The sequence below is a fragment of the Pituophis catenifer genome, unplaced genomic scaffold (assembly GCF_029215685.1).
Source record: "Pituophis catenifer annectens isolate HBS135680 unplaced genomic scaffold, rPitCat1.0.hap2 SCAF_6, whole genome shotgun sequence".
NCBI lineage: Eukaryota > Metazoa > Chordata > Lepidosauria > Squamata > Colubridae > Pituophis > Pituophis catenifer.
Genome location: NW_027256886.1, coordinates 97864556 through 97886917, shown reverse-complemented (window position 1 = coordinate 97886917; position 22362 = coordinate 97864556).

The window sequence follows — 22362 nt, the reverse complement described above, 5'->3', positions numbered from 1 at the left end:
AGCTGTGCATGCACAAACCATCCCCTCTCCCCCTACCTGGACCACAAAGCTGGAAACGTTGGGGAACTCTGGTCTAGAATGAACCAAACTTGTCAAGCAATCAGGAGGAGGGGGAGGGGGAGGGAGAGGGAGAGGGGGAGGGGGAGGGGGAGGGGGAGAAGGAGAAGGAGAAGGAGAAGGAGAAGGAGAAGGAGAAGGAGAAGGAGAAGGAGAAGGAGAAGGAGAAGGAGAAATCACAAAATACCTCAAGAAAAAAATGTGAGGCTAGTTTTATCTCTGCATCCTCGTGTGGTACATCATGGGTAGAACATTTTTATCTCAGTAAAATCTCACTACTATGATGTTTTCAGGAAGTTGATGAAGTTGGTTTAGATGATAATACTGTTAACAATATAATAACATAGCTCCATTGTGAGAGCTAGTTGAGCAATCAGACCATAATGAAATAATGTTCAGCAATAACCTTTTATTAAGAATAATAGGAGAAACAGGTCTGCTTGGGTGAGACCTCACCAGAAGTCTGTGCTGAGCAGAGTGTTGGATACCAGAACTTAAACCACCCTTTCTAGGTCAAAGTTTCTGGTCATCAGAAGAATATGAAAAGAATATCTGAAGAAAATATAATAAGAAAGAAATGACAACCACAGAAAAAAACCCTGCTTGGATTATTGATGTATAATCAATCATTTCAAGAGACAGCAATGTTAAAGATAAAATAGAAAAGACTAAGATTTGCAAGTAGAAGTATTGTAGGAAGACCCCTCTTCCCCCACACCCCAGGAGAGGAGAGGAAAGGAGAGGAGAGGAGAGGAGAGGAGAGGAGAGGAGAGGAGAGGAGAGAAGGGAAGAGAAGTTGTCGTTTTGAATGTAGACTAATGGGCATACATTAAAATGAAATTTCATTGCATACAGCTCTCAAAGGTTCACCATCTCCAATGTACACCATATAAACATGTCAAAAATATAAATAAATAAATAAATAAATAAATAAATAAATAAATAAATAAATAAATAAATACAAAACTATGCATATACCCACATATATTATATGACACAGAGAAACAACACAACACAACTAGTTTGGGTGCATACATGGCAAGAAAAACAAATCTTGCAAATTTACCAGATGGATGGCATAAGGAACAAAGCTGTTACAGAATCTGGTAATCCTGCTATAAATACTTCAAAACCTCCTCCCAGAGGGGAGCAACAGAAACAGACCATAAAGTGGGTGAGTGGGGTATCTGACAATGTTTTGAGCGATTATAAACACATAGCGATTATAAACAGTGTCCTGAATAAAACCAGAAGCGAGCTTCCTATAATCTTCTCAGCTGTCTTTACCACTCTCTGTAGGGACTTTCTATCTGAGGCGCTGTGGCCACCAAACCAAATAAGGATGCAGTTGTTGTTGTTCAGTTGTGGTCTGACCATTTGTGACACATGGACCACAGCATGCCAGGCTTCCCTTTCCTCTATGCACATAGTGTATATTACTCTATATTTCCTTTTCTTGGCTATTTTACTTGCTAATTTTATTTATTTTTTTTAGAAATCATATAAGGACAGTGCTTGCTGAAATTATAAAATAGAGAGTGAATAGGATTTCCAGTCACTGAGCAAGGGAACTTCACTTCCTTCAATTCTTTGCAAAGAATATAAAATTAGTTGAATTACCTGAAGGTTTTTAGCTGTCTAATTTAGGTGCCTGGATTTAGATCTTTTTACAAATTTGGCATAATGAGGTCTTACCTTATCAGAACTACCTGCTCTGTGACTTGATAAAACTCAGGCTGAATTAAAGCAGAGGATTTGGGATCTAGAAATTCAGAATGACAGAACCAAAGTTTCCCACCCCTTCTATAGCACAATTACAGGAAGTCCATGACTTACAACCTCAATTGAGCCCAAAATTTCTGTTGCTAAGTGAGGCAGTTGTTTTATTTATTTATTTATTTTTAAATTTGTATACCGCCCTTCTCCCTGAGGACTCAGGGCAGTGAACAGCCAAGTAAAAACATAAACTACAAACATTAAAATACAATTAAAAAGATATATATAAATTTGGCCCCATGATTAAAAACAATAACAGACAATTAAAAACATTTTAAAAAGTGTTAGGCCAGCCCGGCTTGCTGGAAAAAGAAGGTTTTAAGGGCACAGTGGAAGGCACTGAGGTCTTGGATTCTCCTTATCTCTGGGGGCAGCTGATTCCAGAGGGTAGGTGCCCCCACAGAGAAGGCCCTCCCCCTAGGGGTCACCAGCCTACATTGTTTGGCTGATGGCACCCCAAGGAGGCCCTCTCTGTGGGAGCGCACAGGTCGATGGGAGGCCGTCGGTAGCAGCAGGCGGTCTCGAAGATAACTAGGTCCCATGCCATGGAGCGCTTTAAAGGTGATAACCAACACCTTGAAGCGCACCCGGAAGACCACTGGGAGCCAGTGCAGCTCACACAGGAGAGGTGTTGTATGGGAGCGCCATGCGGCTCCCGTGACTACCTGCGTGGCCGCATTCTGGACCAGTTGGAGCCTCTGGGTGCTCTTCAAGGGGAGCCCCATGTAGAGAGTGTTGCAGTAGTCCAGGCGAGAGGTGACGAGGGCATGAGTGACTGTGCACAGGAAATCCCGATCAAGAAAGGGCCGCAACTGGTGAATCAGGCGAACCTGACAGAAGGTCCCCCTGGCTACAGCCGTCAGATGTTCCTCCAAGGACAGCTGCGTATCCAGGAGGACTCCCAGATTGTGTGCCCTCTCCGCGGGGGCCAAAGACTTGCCCCCAATAGTCAGTGATGGAGTCAACTGACTATATCGGGATGCTGGGAACCACAGCCACTCAGTCTTGGAAGGGTTGAGCTTGAGTCTGTTCCTCCCCATCCAGATCCGCACAGCCTCCAGGCATTGGAACATCACTTCAAGGGCATTGTTGGGGTGGCCTGGGGTGGAGATGTACAGCTGGGTGTCATCAGCATACTGATGGTACTTCACCCCAAAGCCACGGATGATCTCGCCCAGCGGCTTCACATAAATGTTGAACAGAAGGGGCGAGAGGACCGACACCCGAGGCACTCCACATATAAGAGGCCTCGAGGTCGACCTCTGCCCCCCTGCCAACATGAACTGCGACCGGTCTGAGAGAAAGGAGGAGAACCACTGTAACACAGTGCCCCCCATCCCCAACTCTTCCAACCGGTGTAGCATGATACCATGGTTGATGGTATCAAAAGCCGCTGAGAGGACTAACAGGGCCAGAACAGAGGAGCAACCCCTTTCCCGAGCCCTTCAGAGATCATCTACCAACGCGACCAATGCCATTTCCGTGCTGTACCCGGGCCTGAAACCCGACTGGAATGGATCTAGATAAGACGTTTCCTCCAGGTACTGTGGAAACTGTCGTGCGACCACACTCTCAACAACCTTTGCCACAAAGTGAAGGTTGGAGACAGGATGATAGTTGGCTAATACTGCCGGGTCCAGGGAAGGCTTCTTGAGGAGAGGCCTCACCACCGCCTCTTTCAAGGCCATGGGGAAGTAACCCTCACTCAACAAAGCGTTAATAATTCCCTGGAGCCAGCCTCATGTAACCTCCCGGGAAGCCAGTACTAACCAGGAGGGACACGGATCCAGTAAACATATGGCCGCACTAAGTCTTCCCAGAATCCTGTCCACATCATCAGGGGTCACAGAGTCAAACTCTTCCCAGATAATGTTCTCAAGACTATTCCTCACCACCCTGCCCGAATCTACCCAGTCAGAGTCCAAATCCCCCCGGATCTGAGCGATTTTGTCATACAGATATTGTCCGAAATCCTCGGCCCTGCCTTCCAAGGGGTCCTCCCGCACTCCCAGGTGGAGCAGGGAGCGGGTCACCCTGAACAGGGTGGCCAGACAATTCTCTGATGACGCAATAAGAGTGGAAAAGTAATTAAACTTTGCCGCTTTTATCGCCACTAAGTAGGTCTTAATATGCGACCTTACCAGTGTTCGGTCAGATTCAGCGAGACTGGCCCTCCAACCGCTCTCTAGGCGTCTTTTCCAGTGTTTCATCACCCTCAGCTCCTCGGTGAACCAAGGAGCCACGAGGGATCGACACTGAGTCAGAGGCCGCAAAGGCACGACTCGATCCAAGGCCCCACCAGCCTCCCGGCAGCCACCAGGTCCTCGGCCGAGTCGTGTGCCAGATCTTCAGGAAATGGCCCAAGCTCCATCTGGAACCTATCAGGATCCATCAGGCGCCTGGGGCGGACCCACCTAATTGGGTCCGCCTCCCTGCGGTGGAGTGTAGCGGTTTGAAGGTCCAGACGAAGGAGTGAGTGATCTGACCATGACAAGGGTTCCATGTCTATATCCCCTATAACAAGACCACTCAACCACTGGCCAGAGACAAAAATCAAGTCCAGAGTGTGTCCCCCCCATGAGTGGGGCCATGAACTAACTGGGTCAGGTCCATGGTCGTCATGGAAGCCATGAACTCCCGAGCCATCTCCGACGTTTCACCAATGGACGGCTAGTTGAAATCACCCATGACCATAAGCCTGGGTGTATCAACTGCCACCGTAGCTATAACGTCGAATAGCTTGGGCAGGGCCGTTGCTATGTGGCAGGGAGCCAGGTACATAAGCAGCAAGCCCATCTGAACCCCATGACCCCATCTCACAAAGAGGGACTCACATCCGGCAATCTGTGACACAGTGGTCTCTCTCGGACCAAGACCTTCTTTAATAATAACCGCCACCCCCCCGCCCCTCCTCTGGGCCCTCGGCTGATAGAATGCTCTGAAGCCTGGTGGGCACATCTCAACCAGAGGGACCCCTCCGTCCGGGCCCAACCAGGTCTCCATAATACCCACCAGGTCCGCTCCCCCCTCTTGAATAAGATCGTAAATGAGGGGGGCCTTATTTACCACGAACCTGGCGTTGCACAGCATCAGCCAGAGGCCCAGGTCCTGAGTAACTGTGCCACCTAGTATCCAAGAGGAGCCTTGGGGACCGGGGCGCGCAATTGCTCTCAAGTAGCGAGTGCGCACCCCTGACACATGATATGGTCCCCTGCTCCCGCCATATCTGCCCTTCCCATCCACCGTGCTGATGGTACATCCCTCATTAAGATAGCCCGCCTTCCCCTCCCCAATCCCTCATCATTAATTGAGTTGTTAATTGAGCTTTGCTCCATTTTATGACCTTTCTTGCCACAGTTGTGAATCACTGCAGTTGTTGAATAAGTAACATGGTTGTTAAGTGAATCTGGTTTCCCCGTTGACTTTGCTTGTTAGATGATCGCAAAAGTGGCTCACGTAACTTATGCGACCATCATAAATATTAACCAGTTGTAAAGTGTCTGAATCTTGATCACATGACCATGGAGATGCTGCAATAGTCGTAAGTGTGAAAAATGGTCAGAAGTCACTTTTTTCTGTGCCATTGTAACTTCAAAAGGTCACTAAGTGAATGATTGCAAACCAAAGACTACTTGTGCTCTTTCTCCCTGATCAGTCCCTAAATATTTACTTAAAATCTCCTTTGTTCCACATTAAAGATTGTTTACCATGATCTGAATTGAGGCACTATCTATCAGGACAACAATTATAAGCTTCCCTTATAATAGCAGAACCTGTTTCTATTCAGACCCAGAGGAATAATCTGTCTCATTTGTGCTCTTAAAATGTCTATTCAACACCTATTAGAAATTAAGTTTATACGTCCAATTGTTAATAACTAATTGCCATTGCAACAGGGAGATTATTACTCTTCTCCCACGTGACCACTCTCCAGAAACTTCTTAAGAAGTTTGCACATTCTTATCCTTAACTATGATTGTTAGGATCTAGTTGATTTGATAAGGTTTTGATGGGAACAGAAAAAAAGATTTTGGCCAAACTATATAACTACCTACTAGATGAAGATAGAACAGAGGACACAATTAAAAACCAAATGGGCAATGGGAGAAGAATATTGGATGCAGTATAAATTTTAACGAGTGGGAAGAGGCATGGAATAGGAATTATAAATTGACCAGAGCAGTGACTTATGAGGAAAACCAGTATAAAATGTTACACAGGCAGCATCTAGCCCCTGCTAGGCTAGCAAAGATGTATCAAATATTCACCCAAACTGTTGGAAATGTGGTCATGGGCAGGGCACCTTCTTCCACATGTGGTGGACATGCCCTGATGCGAAAAGGTATTGGAGCAAGATTTGGAGATGGTTACAAGAAATAATTGGAGAAGATATTGAATTGACACCTGAAATATTTCTCCTGGGAATAGTAAAGAGGAATTATGGAAAGAAAAAGATTTATTTAATTATACATATCACCACTGCTGCGAGACTGCCATACGCACAATACTGGGAAGAGAAAGATCTGCCAACAGAAGAACATATAATTAGGAAAATACTGGAGTGTGCAGAGATGAGCAAACTAACACATGAAATAAATGAGGATGAAAACTCAGAATACCATACTGTTTGGGTAAGGTGGTATGAATGCATGAACGATAAAATAAAAAAAGGAGAAAAAGATGTGCCTAATAAAAGGAATAAGTAGTTTAAGAAATACCAGGTGCATATCTTGTGTATATGTATATATGTATAAACACTGCACTTCCGATGTAAATAGAAATGGCCTGGTTCCTTGTCATGTTATTAACAGTTCACTTCTAATGGTTGTAGGATCTTCTCACATCTCAACTTTTTCCAAGATCGCTCAGCAGCTACAGAGGCCCACTGAACCACCTTTTGGGAACTGAATCCAAAGCCCAGTTAAATAATGCAGAACATTTTCAGCAAATTCTACAGCAAATGAAGATGGTTTTTAATGACTGCCTGTTCTCTTGTGTTTTTGTTTTGTTCTTTGCTTCCTGTCACTGGAAGCTTTTTCCATTAGTACAATATGGGGCCATCTCCTCCCCCTTCTCAAAGTTTTGCCTTGATCAAGATCAAGGATGTTGAAAGAGTCAAATAGACATAGCTTCAAGAAGACAAAACAAAGGATCAAAGGCTTTTATGCTTTCACAATCACCTCACCCCTCCAAAGAACCTCATTTTCCTTTACATTCCCTCATAAACAGGGTGGATCTTCAGAGATTTGAACCAACTTCCAGAATTTTCAATAGTGATCCTTCTGGAAGCTGAAGTCCACACAACATGTGCCATCCAAGTTGGAGGAGGATTATTCTCTTTGATCTTCATGGTACTTTCTTTAGGCCACTGATTGAGTAATCTAAGAATATGCATTCCTGGAAGTAAATGGGTCTCCAGAAAGTGTAAAAATCTCTATTTAAAAAAAAGGAAGATTCTGGAGGCCCCCAAATCAAGAGCCCTTGACCCGACTTCTAAAATCTCTGCCTCTATTACTGCTGTTCTTCCTGGTCTTTATTTTATTTTTTTTTAATTTGATTTATATGCCGCCCTTCTCCGGAGACTCAGGGCGGCTTACAATGCGTTAAGCAATAGCCTTCATACTTTTGTATATTTTATACAAAGTCAGCTTATTGCCCCCACAAACTGGGTCCTCATTTTACCTACCTTAGAAAGAATGGAAGGCTGAGTCAACCTTGAGCCTTGGAGAGCCTTGGAGAGATTCAAACCAGCAGTAAATTGCAGGCAGTAAATTGCAGGCAGCTGTGTTAATAACAGGGTGCGTAGACCACTGTACTGTCAAGGCTCATTTCAATACCAGGACAAAACTGAGGCCATTATTATTGGAACTTTTTCCTGTTAAGTCTTGTATTAGATTTTTGTATCTCTGATTCTCCTTTTACATATACTCCTGATACTCACAATCAATAGATCAAGCAGAACCAGTCAAAACCTAAAGCCCAGTCCTAAGCTTGGAGAACTTCAATTTCACTTGGTAGGTAACACAGTTACAACTCCAGCACCCACATATACTTAGATGAGGCCTTAAGAAGGCTGAAGAGGTAGGCAAATCTTGAGTTCCACTCCCCCCAAAATAAGCCCCAGTGAATGGGTGGGCATGGGCAGCACAGGAGGCAGCCCTTCCCTTCCCTGGTCACCTTATGGAAGTTCGGCACCTTAATTGTGGCCCGCGGATCAGCTGAGTCAGCACAGGCTGGGAGCTGCCTCTCATTCTGTCTCTCTGCAGAGGCCTCCCAGTGCAATGCTCTGCCACAGCTTTGGAGCAAACCTCCGCCTTCCCTGGACAGGATTGCAAGGCTGAAGGCTTCGGAGGGAACATTTTGGGATGTGTCTGTGCAGAGCTCCCCAAGAATAGAATGATCAGCAGGGAAATGGGTGGGATTTTCCTGCTGATTGCAGCAAGATGAAGCCTCCAACCTTGCAATCCTCTGCAGGGAAGGTCGAGGTTTGCTCTGAAGCTCTGGCAGAACATTACATTGGGAGGCCTCCACAGAGAGATAGAATGAGAGGCAGCTCCCGGCCCTTGCTGGCTCAGCTGATGGAGGCTCCCTCCTGGGGTGCGATCAAACTTCCAACCCCAACAGACCCAGTGGGTGCGAGCTACCCCAACCCAGAAAGGGGAAGGAGCTGATGGGGGGGCTGTGGGAAGTTCTAGGAGTTGAAATCCACAAGTCTTTAAATGGCCAAGCAGCCCATGCTGCTGCTGGCCTCTTTGCCCTCCTGGCAGCGCTGCACTCGGCAGTGGGACTGCTCCTGCCTGTCCGGCTTCAATCATCCCAGATTGAAAACCTCCAAAAATGTTCTGAGAACCACCAGCCTGCCAGGGGCCTTTCAGGAGCGGCTGCCTGTGTCGCCTCACCCGTCGCCGCCTTTGGGCTGCTGAGTGCCAGCCTGCATGCCTGCATGCCTGCATGCCTTCCATTGCTGCTTCTGGGATTGCTTCTTTCCCTCCTCCCCCATCTCTTCCCTTCCATTGCTGGGGAGCAGACAGCATGACAGAGTAAAAAGTAAGATCTCCCCAAAAATAAGCCCAAGTGCTTATTTTGAAGCCCCCCCCCAAAAAATTAAGACCCTGTCTTATTTTCAGGGAAACACGGTAGTCAATTATGTTAGATCCAAATTAACTCTAAATGGAAATGAGAATCTCTGTATTCAAATGTAGCATAATGGACACTAGCCAGTTATAATTAACCTCCACCATAGTTGGGCTGGAAAATTCTTGACCAGAGGTGGGGAACTATGGCCCCTTTATGAACTGTGAACTTCAACTCCCAGAATTCCTGAGCCAGCAAGGAATTCTGGGAGTTGAAGTTTACAGATCATAAAGGGGCCATAGTTCCTCACACTTGCTCTAGACCAGGGCTGTCAAACTCCCAGCCCATGGGCTGGATATGTCATGTGCAGGCCATGCCCACAATCAGTTTAGAAAAGGGGGGAAGTCCCTATACGTCATGTGACATTACCGTGACGATACGAGTTTGACAGCCCTGCTCTAGACCATCAATCATCATGCAAAGAGATAACAGAGATCTTTTTTGCTGTCTTTTGCAATCATCTGGATGATTCAGCTCAGATATTGGAGTCCTGCTGGGACTATATCATTGCCCTCAAAAAAAGGAGGGAGGAGAGGACTTCTGGTTTGGCATTGCAGGCATCGTGGATGGTCTCCTTAGACTGCCAGCCCCACGATCTCATAAAAGCCGCTTTGACAGCGCTAATCGGCTGTCTGGTGGCTGAAAAACCTCTCCATCGGGAGAAGAAGGAGAGGAGAGCTGGTAGATGCGAGTAGAGCTCCCCGAAAGTCCTCTGGAATAATTCCAGAGGCTTGGAGGGTGAGAGGTCCCCGGCCAGCCCACCAAGAATCTCCGGATCCAAGGCAACTCTGTTTTAAACAGAGCCAGACGCCGCAACCATCCTGCTGTCAAAAGTGAGTTTGATTGATTACAAGCGCAGGTAGAGCAGATACAGGAGAACAAGCCTTAAAGTAACAGAGCTTAACTCCAGAGTTACTTTGTTATAAACTGAATTTCTTTGAGCTGGAGGCTGAAGATGGTGTCTTTGTTATGGTTTTGAAAGTGAAAGTCAGAAACAAAAGTGTTTATTGAGAACTTTTAAAGCTGCTGGGAAGTGAGAACTTGTGGAGAAAAGACTATTTTGCCTGATAAATTAGAGACTAAAGGAGTAAGGTAGAGCTGCCCACTGTCTCCTCTGCTGTTCATTCTGTCTGTGGAGATATTAATGTCCCAATTAGAGATAATTTGGAAATAAAGGGATTAAAAATTAAGTCACAAGAATATAAGGTCCAAGCATTCGCAGATGATCTGGCATTTATTATTGAGGAACCTTTAAAATCTGGACCTATTTTACTATAAGATATAAACCAATTTGGTGCAGTAGCAGGATTTAAAATGAATAAAGACAAAACTAAAATATTGACTAAGAATTTAAACAACAGACAGAGTGAACAACTAGAGGAGGAACTGGGAATCTTGAGAACAAAGAAAATTAAATATCTGGGAATTTGGCTATCAGAAAAGTGTACTACCATAAAGAGGGACAATTACGATACACTCCTATTACAAATACAAAAAGATTTGGATAACTGGACTAAATTACCAATATCATTAATTGGCAGAATTTTAATGATAAAAATGAACATATTGCCCAAGTTACTATATTTATTTCAAACAGTACCAATAACATTAGGGGAAATTTTTTTTGAACAACTGAATAAGTTGACATAGAAATTCATATGGTCAGGGAAAAAACCACGCATTAAATTCAAATTATTGCAAGATAGTAGGAAAAAAGGAGGTTTTGGTTTACCGGAATGGGAACTTTACTATCAAGCAGCATCCCTAACATGGCTCAAAGATTGGATACAACTTAAAAATAAGCGGATATTAATGATAGAAAGCCATGACCTTCAACTTGGTTGGCATGGCTTTTTATGGGATGGGAAAAATAAATCACACACTTATTTTCCACATCATAAGGTCCTTACCTTATGCACTAGTGAAAGTATGGGAAAAGGTTAAAAAGAATCATTATATGAAAGTCCCAGTTTGCTTGTCTACAATGGAAGCAATAATACATCCAAATATCACAGATCTAGATAAAATGGTAAGATACACAGATTTATTAGACACAAAAGGAGAATTAAAATCAATACAAGATTTGAAAAAACAAGGAATAAATTTAGAATGGTGGCCATATTTACAAATCAAAACTAGATTTAAAAAAGATAAGGAACAATTTGGCATAAACAGGAAATAATCGGAATTAGATAAATTAATATGAGGATCGGGAAGAAAAATGATTACAAATATCTATAATTGCTTATTAGGATACAAATTGGAAGAGGTTCTTGGTCCTGACGCAAGGCGGGCGTATGCTCGGGTTTCAGCAAACTAACATGAAACACAGAATGAATCCTCCACAAGATTTTAGGTAGCTCTAATTGCACGGTAACTGGGTTAACTATGTGTACAATAGGGAAAGGACCCACATACTTGGGCCCAAGTTTTTTCGACTTTTGGTAGTTTGCAAGTACTTGGTGGAAAGGAAAACCCTATCTCCTACTTTGCAATCCCTACCCTGAATTCTTTTCTTATCAGCTTGGTTTTTATGAGCTTGGTGAGCCTCGTCCAGGGCTTTACGTGTTACAGTCCAGGTACCATGTAGCTATTCAATCCAGTCAGCCAAGGAAGGTATCTGTGGGTTTTTCTGAGGCAACTCTGGGATGGGCACAAAGTCTTGGCCTAAGGCTACCTTAAATGGGGTAAAAACAGTACTGCTGTGTATAGAGTTATTATAGGCGACCTCTGCAAACGGCAACAGGTCCACCCAGTTATCTTGCTGATAATTTATGTAACATCTAAGGTATTGTTCCAATACTGAGTTAGTTCTTTCACAAGCCCCATTGGTCTGAGGGTGGTGGGCAGAGCTTAACCCCTGGGTGGAGCCTAACAACCCCAGGAACTCCTTCCAGAAGTGGGAACTGAGCTCCTCTGTCCAAGATTATTCGCTCTGGAGCCCCGTGTAATCTATACACATACTGGACAAACAGTTTAGCCAGAGTTTTAGCCGAAGGGATCTTGGGACATGGGATAAAATGCACTTGCTTAGAAAACAAATCAGTGACCACCCAAATGACCGTATTTCCTCCACTTTTGGGCAAGTCAATAATAAAATCCATGGAGATCTCCTTCCATGGGGCTCCTGGTCTAGCTACACTCTGAAGTAACCCAGAGGGTTTCCCAGGAGGCTTCTTTGCTGATGCACATATAGGGCAGCTCACCACGTAGGCTTCTATGTCTTTCTTCAGTGCCAGCCACCAGAATTTAACTAAATGCAATGTCTTCATGAATCCAAAGTCCCCAGCAATTTTAGCATCATGGGCGTATTGTAATACTGCCCCCCTCAGACTGGCAGGGACATACAGTTTCACTCCCACCCAGGCGAGACTCTCATGAAGTGTACACTCATTGGAGTGGGCTAAAAACTGCTCATCAGTTTTGTCACAAGTAAATGCCTTATTCTCCATTATGTAAATAGTACATGGACAGTGTGTGTCAGGGGTTAACTTATTCTTCACTTCTTAATGTATTCATACTTTACCACTCCCATACTTAGCTCCACCCATTGTATATATAAGGAGCTGCATACTTCCATTCTGTGCTTCTATCTGTGAATATTCAGTGAATATAGAATGCCTTATGTAAATAAACAGAGATATATTTGAATATCTGATTCTCAAATTATTTATTGAGTCTGATCCTGAAAATATCGTAACAATCTGGTAGCAGAGGATGGTTGAATAGACTCAATAAAAACTTAAACATGTCTAAAAGAGATAGGCCCAACACCAGGGCATACAGCAAAGAAATGGAAGCGGATCAAGAAATAATAGATGAGTCCACGAATGCAATTTCGAGAGAATCTGAAGAATACACCACAGAAGACGAAGAAATAATAAATGAAGATGATGACCAAGAAGAAAACGAAATAGAAAACAACAAACTCAGGTCAGAGATACTAAAACTTTTAAAAAGTCAAAAGAGTGATGAAAGTCTTGTCGCGAACCTCCAAGATATACTAAAAAGCAACGGAGCAGCGAGAGAGAAGCACATCGCTACTAAAAAATCAAAAGACTTAAAAATAGTAAGTGATATGCCTACAGATAAAAATGCAGCGAAGAAGAAAACCAACAATCCCGCGCAAAATTTCGAATGGCAGCCATCTTGGTTCCAACAGACCCCTAAGATGAGCGAAGCAGAGCCAATCAGAATGCAGGATTCAAAATGTCTGGCGCGAAAAGCCTTACTCGATACAAAAAATGAAAGAGAAAAAATATATACCTCAGAAGAATCAGAAACAGAGAACGAAGAAGATTCAGTAGACATGCAAGTAAAGTCAGCAATGAAAACGCTTTTTGCTGCATTTGGACCGAAACTGAAGATTGCTAAAAAATCAACAAAAAAGCAAGCAAGCGAACCAACGCCTCAAAATCTACCCACTTCCCTCCAGACGGCGAGAGAATCGACACCTGAACCCAGAGAGCCTTGCAGATACCACCCCATGCCGCAGACTAATCCAAGGACCAGCGCCTTCAGCAAAAGAAAACGAGCGCCCGCTATCACCAGGACTCCCAAAATCGAGCCGGAGACTGATTCATCGGAAGAAGAACAAAGTGAGGGAGCTGCAGCAGCGAGAACCTCTCTCGATGAATCCAAGAACGAAATGAACAACGCGCATGCGCAGGACTACGCAGACAACCCAGGAAGACATGGAATGTGGAGAGAATCATGCAGACTTGTAGCGAGCATCCCCACGCCGTTTTGCAACTTTAAACATCTACAAGACCACGGACTACCCCCGGTTGTAAGTAATGGACCCAACAACATTGGGAATTTACCCAGTGACTTCCCAAAGCTGAGAATAGATGGCATTAATTTGCAAGAATGGTATCAGCAGCTCCAGGTTGTCTTTATGAAAGAAAACTTACTGTTTTTTATTACTAACCCCCCAAAAAGACCTTGGACTCTAAAGTTAGATTGCCTACACCACAGAGCATTTTTCTTATTAATTTCTAGTGTGTCTCCTGCCATGTATCACAGTATTAAGCAAAATCTGACTGTCTCAGAAATTATTCAATGCATGTTTAATTTGTTTCACAGTGAAAGCGTAGCCACTACCACAAGAATGTCTAAAGATTTCTTCTCTTCTAGGATAAAGCCAGGGGTTACCATAAGTGAACATTTAATATCTTTAAACAAGATTAGAGCAGAACTGCACTTAAGGGGGGAGGTGATTTCAGATCAAACGATGAAAAGTGTTATCATCAACTCACTTGACCCATCATGGGATAATTATATGTCACACTTAGACACAATCAATCTAGGATACTTGTCCATAGAAAGTCTATCCAATAAGTTAATAGCTGAAGACAATTCAAGGAGAAGTCGTTATAACAACCACATAGAGCACAAACAATATAAAAGGGTAGCATTTCAAGAAAGATATCATGAAACATTTAGATGCCACAATTGTGGGTCCAAAGAGCATAATAGGAGGGATTGTCCTAAAATTCTAAGAGAAAGACATAGATCAGAATATAGAAATAGGTACAACAACAGACAGTCTTCCATTGATAGACATAGGTATAGAAGTCCACCCAACTATAGAGAACATAGAGGGGGCAGAGATAATTCAAAGGATAGAAAATTTGGTTCACTGAATGGGCTAAATAAACATGACAACATTAACATACAACAACCAGAGAACAATAATTGGCTTATTGATTCTGGAGCAACTAATCACACTACAAATAATAAAAATATATTATCTTCATTTGTAGAAGATAAATTTGTAATCAAAGTAGCTAATCAAGAAAAGGTTCAAGTGATAGGTAGAGGGAATGTAACCTTACCTGGCCTAGGAAAAATAGAGGGGGTATTACTAATACCTGAAATTCCTCATAACATACTTAGTGCCATAAAACTAAGCAGAGACTCTGACATTAACATTGTGTTCTCGAAAGGAAAAGCAACATTAGAGAGAAACAAAATAAATATAGGCACAGTAATAATCAAAGGAGGTCTACCTTACTTAATGACAAAGGAGGAATGGTTACACAACATTGATTCAAGTATGGAAAATGACAATGAGATAGATAATGGAGACAATAGTAACAGTGACAATGAGGAACATGAAATAACCCATAATCACAAAGATACACACAATAAAAAAAAACCTAAGATAGGTAAACCAATTCATGATGAGTGTGCTCATGTCTTACATAGGAAATTAGGACATGCCAGTTTTCCAGTAGTGCAAAAGATGACTGAACATGCAGAAGGTGTTAAAATAAAAAATTGTGAAAACTATTTGGAATGCTCAGTATGTAAATCTACAAAGCTCAAAACTAGTCCCAGACCTAGAAAATCAACGAGATCAACCAACAAAATTTTTGATTTGGTACATATGGATCTAGTTGGTCCTCTAACACCATCAATTACTTATAAAAAATGCTATTTTCTGACCATTGTGGATGATTATAGTCGTTATGGATTTGTTTACACATTAAAACATAAAGATGAAACTTTTCAGAAATTTAAAGAATTTTACAAACGCATAGAGACACAACACAACATTAAAATAAAACAAATCATGACAGATAGGGGATGTGAATTCATGTCTAAAGAATTCTCCCAATGGCTAAAAGATAAAGGAATGTTACATTACACATCTAGCCCTTTTTCTGCATTCCAGAACGGAGTGGTAGAGAGAAAGAACTCAACATTACAAACCATGATTAGATGCACATTAGAAGATGCTGGCTTAAGTAAACAATTCTGGTCAGAAGCCCTACAATATTCTAATTACACACAAAATAGAACTTGGTCCAGCATTGTAAATAAGACACCATATGAAGTAATGTATAATAGGAAACCAAAATTAGCACACATGCACATATTTGGAGTCACTGCAGACGTACACATACCTAAACAACTAAGGCGCAAAGGTGAGAATGTATCCAGAAGACTTAGATTCATGGGATACGAGACAGGTACAAAAGGATACAGATTTATCGATAATAACAATAAATTTATAGTTTCCAGAACAGCTGTGTTCCATGAACAGGCCAACTGGTCTAAAATACATCTTAATGAAATATTCCCAAACACCAACCCAGACACCAAACTCCAAGAAAAAAGGATTAGAGAAGAACACAGTAACAACATACATAAAAATAAAATCAAAACATGGACAAACAGTCAACATAAAATAAAGACAGATTCATTAACTAAAAAAGAAGCAAGGTATTTACATGACAATGATAGTAAACCAGAAAAAGCAATCAGAAGTAGCAGAAATCAAATGCCAAACAAATATAAAGATTATGTAATGTATATGGATGGAGAATCATCAATACCTAACACATATGAGGAAGTGTTAAAACTTCCTCCTGAAGAAAAGAAAAAATGGGAAGCAGCCATGACTAAAGAGATGGATAGTTTACGAGGGCTAAATGTGTTCACACCTACAGTTGCACCAAAGGACAAAACCATCATTGGCACTAGATGGATATATAAAATTAAAAATTTAGAGGGAGGCAATACCCTATACAAAGCTAGATTAGTTGCACAAGGTTATGCACAGAAATATCCCGAGGATTATACAGACACATACTCCCCCACAGTGAGAACAGAGAGTGTCAAAACAGCTCTGGTTATAGCATCAGCACTCAACCTCGATGTGTTTCAATACGACATACAGACTGCGTATCTACACGCAAAATTAGATAAGGAAATATATGTAAGAGCACCTCACAGTCAATACACAAACAAAAATGAGACTTGGTTATTAAATAAAAGTTTATACGGGTTAAAACAATCTGGTAAACAATGGTATGATTGTTTGGTAAAAGTTCTTAAAACCATGAACTTCAATGCCACTACTGCTGACAATTGCTTCTTTGTTAAAAAAGAGAATGATTCCCTAGAATTTGTATTGATCTATGTGGATGACATTTTGTACATAGGTAAACATAAAGAAAGGAAAGAGGCATTTGTAGCAAAACTGAATGAACATTTTTCATTGAAATCTTTGGGTAAGGTAAATAAGTATCTTGGTGTTCAAATAAGCAAAACCAGAAGGGGATTTAAACTTTCTCAAAGAGACAAAATCATAGAGCTCTTGAATAAATGTAATTTAAGTAACGCTAAGCCCTGTGACACTCCCATGCAAACTGATTTTTTGAAGAATACAGAAGAATCATCTCCTGAATTTAAAGATAATACATTTTACAGGTCAATCATAGGTTCACTTCTTTATATCTCTAATTGGACTAGACCTGATATTGCTTTACCCCTCAACTTATTGTCCAGACATGTCAGCAAACCATCACTATACCATTGGGAAGCTGTCAAAAGAATATTAAGATATTTAAAGAATAGTTTAGATTTCTGTTTATTGTTGGAACCTAATAATGTCAAGGAGCCCATCCTCACATGTTACGCCGATGCGGATTGGGCTGGAGACACCTCATGTAGAAAAAGCACATCTGGTTATATATTCTTTCTCAACGGTTGTCCAGTTTACTGGTATACTGGCAAACAAGATTTAGTAGCCACCTCGACAACAGAGGCAGAATATGTTTGTCTATCTAAGGCAGCAAATAATCTTGTATGGTTCAATGATTTACTTTCAGACATTTGGAAAAAACCCATTTTGCCTTTTATTATGTATGAAGATAACAAAGCTGCTATCGAAATATCTAGATCTGATGCCATTGGACAAAGGTCCAGACATATAGATATAAAATTTAAACATGTGAGACAGTTATCTCAGGATGGATTTATCAAAGCAGTTCATTGCGAAACATCAGAGCAAATAGCTGACATATTAACAAAGCCTTTGCCGTCTAAGCAACATAAATACTTGACTTCTAGGTTACATGTCTTATATTGTTCTGAATCTGAATGTAATTGTTATAATATATCGAATCGGCATTTAGAGGGGGATTTGTCACAAGTAAATGCCTTATTCTCCATTATGTAAATAGTACATGGACAGTGTGTGTCAGGGGTTAACTTATTCTTCACTTCTTAATGTATTCATACTTTACCACTCCCATACTTAGCTCCACCCATTGTATATATAAGGAGCTGCATACTTCCATTCTGTGCTTCTATCTGTGAATATTCAGTGAATATAGAATGCTTTATGTAAATAAACAGAGATATATTTGAATATCTGATTCTCAAATTATTTATTGAGTCTGATCCTGAAAATATCGTAACAAGTTTTTAGTGCTTCTTTTAACTGCTTGCTCAAGTTGCCGGACAAGGTTAGGTCCCCTTTTGTCTGGGCTCTGGTAACCATGGGAGCCGCCAGCTGTTTCGAGGGGATAACTGGACGAATCACTTCCATTCGAACACTATTGTATTGAGGCAGTCTCGAGAGGGCATCTGCCATAAAGTTCCTTCCTCCAGGAAGGTAGCACAGAGAGAAATTAAATCAGTTAGTGTTGGGCCCTGTGGACTTGCTTAGGTGACAATTTTCAGGGCGTTTTTAAGGCCTCTAAGTTTTTGTGATCAGTCCACACCTCAAAAGGGTGTTTCACCCCTTCCAGGAAATGCCTCCATGTTAACAGCACCCAACGAACAGCAAAAGCCTCCTTCTCCCAGACGGCCCATCTCCTCTTGGTCTCAGATAATTTCCAAGAGGTATAGGCACAGGGTTGCAAATTCCCCTCAGCATTGGCTTGAAGTAACACTGCTTCGATGGCCATATCGCTGGCATAGGCCTGAACGACAAAGGGGGCCTCCATGTCAGGATGTTTAAGGACCAGTTTGATGGCAAACAGTCATTTCAGTTTTTCAAAAGCTGCCTGACATTCCATAGTCCACTTGAGAGGCCGGGAGGATTTTGGCTTTGCCTCTCCTTTTGTTTTCAGGAGCTTAATAATCGGTAAGAGCCGAGGTGGCGCAGTGGTTAGAGTGCAGTACTGCAGCTACTTCAGCTGACTGCTGGTTCAGTAGATCAGCAGATCAAATCTCACCGGCTCAAGGTTGACTCAGCCTTCCATCCTTCCGAGGTGGGTAAAATGAAGACCCAGATTGTTGGGGACAATATGCTATTTAGTATACTGTCTTTGGTGTAAGCTGCCCAGAGTCCTCGGAGCGTGGGTAGCATAGAAATATGAATAATAAAATAAAATAAATAAAATAAATTTTTGCAAATGAGGGGATGAACTGTCCATAGAAGTTAGCAAAACCCAGGAAGCTTTGTAGTTGTTTGTGGGTACGTGGGGGAGCCCATTCCAATACTGCCCAGACCTTTTCCGGGTCCATTTCTATCCCCTCATGCAGAATGCGGTATCCCACATAGTCAATTTTAGTCTGGTGGAATTCGAATTTTGACAACTCAGCAGCTCAGCAGCTCTAAGTTTTTTCAGGACCGCTCTCACCAGTTTTACGTGGTCATCCATGGTCTCAGTGTAAATAAGAATGTCAACCAGGTAGACCAGAACCCACTTGTAAAGGTGCTTGTGTAGTACTTCATTGATCAGTTGCATGAACACTGTGGGGGCTCCTTGTAGTCTGAAAGGGAGCATCCAGCAGGCAGTTGAAAGCAGTTTTCCATTCATCACCTTCCTTAATCCGAACTCTATAATACGCCTCCCGCAAGTCCAGTTTAGTGAAAATCTTCCCTTTGACCAGGTGGGCTAGCATGTCCTTCATGAGGGGCAGTGGGTAGACGTTTTCCATGCAAATAGCATTTAAATTCTTATAATCAACCAACAGACAAAAAGACCCATCCTTCTCCCGGAATAGCACCAGGGCGGCTACACGCAGCCTAGCCGGTTGGATGAAGCTGCATTTTCGGTTTTTATCAATAAAGTCTCATAGTTCCCCCAATTCCCGGGGGGTCATGGGATAGATCTTTGGTTTAATCATTTAGTCATAGACATACGTCTATATGTATTGTTCAAATATATTAAAACACCTCTCATGTATGCTTTGCTTGCATCCCAAACCATTTCCATGGGTGTGCCCTTATGCATATTCATAACAAAAAATTCTTTCATAAATTTTTTACATTCTTTCACATTTTCCTCATATCTAAATAGCTTTTCATTTAACCACCAAGACCTCCTGGAACCCTTTCCATATTCCAATTCCATCCAAACCGGGCTATGGTCTGTTAAAATTCTTGGACATATCTTCGTCTTCTTCACCCTAGAAAGAAAATCATTTAGTAATTAATATGAAATCAATTCTAGAAAAGGATTGATGCCTATCAGAGAAAAATGTAAAATCTTGTTCTTCAACGTTCCGTTCTCGCCAAATATCTCTCAACTCCATATCATCCATCATGTCAAAAAAGGATTTAGGCAGTCTAGCACGCGTTTGGATGTTTGGCAAGAGCCCTTTCTTATCTTTTTGGGTATCCAATACTCCATTCCAGTCACCCAATAATATACACAATTTATAATCCCATTGTATTAATTTGGTACGCAGAAGCTTATAAAATTTCTCTTGTTGTTGATTAGGTGCATATACTCCAATTAAAAGTATTTTCTTCCCTTCTATTAAAAGTTCAATTGCTATATATCTTCCTTGAGCATCTACTTCAATTGATTTAGCGATTAAGTCTTTCCTTAAGTATATTACTATACCATTTTTCTTCTCTGGAGCAGATGCAACAAAGTGTGTTCCCAATCCTGCATTTATCAAATATTTTTGGTCTCTTGTTCTAATATGTGTTTCTTGCAAACAAATTACATCATTTTTAAACTATTTCAGATAATGAAATATTTTCTTTCTCTTCTGCGGTGAATTTAAGCCATTAACATTCCACATTAAGAATCTAATTGCTAATCTATCGGGGGGTAGATGCCATCTATATATCATTTTATAGATGTTTTCCTTATACGCCATAGATACAACTAATTTCATATTATCCCACCAAATCTCTTGCCATTTATCCAAATATATTGGGTATCCAAAAATTTTTCCCCAAGCGATCATGGTGTCCTTAACTGTTTCCTCACCTATCTCCATTTTCATAAGCAATTTATAAGTTTTTGAGGTCATGCCTTTTCCTTGGCCCATCAGAATTTTATCTAGCTCTTGTGTGTCCCCATTAATGCCTTTCCCATCTTTATCCTTTTGAAATTTGGATTGGATCTGCAAGTAACTCCACCAATCTATTTGCACCCCTTTGGAGTTTAGTTCCTGTCTAGATTTTAATCTCCCTTGTATGTTCATCAACTCCTTATATGTTAATTTTTTGGCCACATTGTAAAGGTTGGGATATGTCACTGCTTCTAGAGGTGCTAACCAACAAAGTGTTTTAGTGAAATATTTTCTACTAACTTTTTCCCAATTTCGAATTAAGATATTTCTTAAGTAGTGTCGGGTAAACCATTTGCTTTGTGGGGTATTCTCATGCCAAAGTGCCTTATGCCACCCTTGTTGAAGGTCAAACCCTTCTAATTTAAGGAGACGACTATTACCTAAGGTAATCCATTCTTTTACCCAAGTTAATAATGCAGCCGAATAATAATTCTCCCAACTAGGTAATCCTAAACCTCCTCTTTCTCTTAATTCTTGCATCATCTTTCTTTTGATCCGTGGATTCTTCCCCTGCCAAACATATTTAGTTGTTAATTAGTTTAGCTCCCTAAAAAATTTTTTAGATAGGTTCACTGGGGCAGTTTGGAATAAGAAGTTGAACTTCGGTAAAAGGTAAGATTTTACTGTTGTTACTCTTCCTAGTAATGAGAGTTGTATTTTTCCCCATTTTTCTAGATCTCTTTTGGTTTGGGCTAGTAGTTTGTTATAATTGTCCTCCTGTAGACTCGAACACCTGTTGGTAAGCCACACTCCCAGGTATTTAACTTTATTCACTACATTTAGTCCAGTCGTCTTCTGCAGATCTTCTTTTGATTCTTCTAAAATGTTCTTAGTTAATATATTTGTTTTCTTTTTATTTATTGATAGCCCTGCTACAGCTCTGAATTTTTCAATTGTCTCTAATAAATTTAAACAAGATTCTACGGGTTCTTCCAAAATAAAAACCATATCATCAGCAAAAGCTTGGGTTTTATATATCTGTTGTCCAATTGCAAGGCCTTTAATTTTTTCCTCATTCCTTATTTTACGTAGTAGTGTTTCTAATGATAGAATAAAAAGTAAGGGGGACAGAGGACATCCTTGTCTTGTGCCTTTATCAATAGAAAATTCTTCTGTCAAGTCCCCATTTATCAATAATCTGGCCCTTTGCTTAGTATAGATAGCTTTAATCGCATTTATAAACCTCTGCCCAAAGCCCATATATTCTAGTTGTAATAATATGTAGTCCCAGTTAACTCTATCAAATGCCTTCTGGGCATCTATAAAGATTAAAGCAACCTGTTTGCCAGGGTGTTCTTCATAGTATTCCAGTACATTTAACATAACTCTCATATTGTCTCT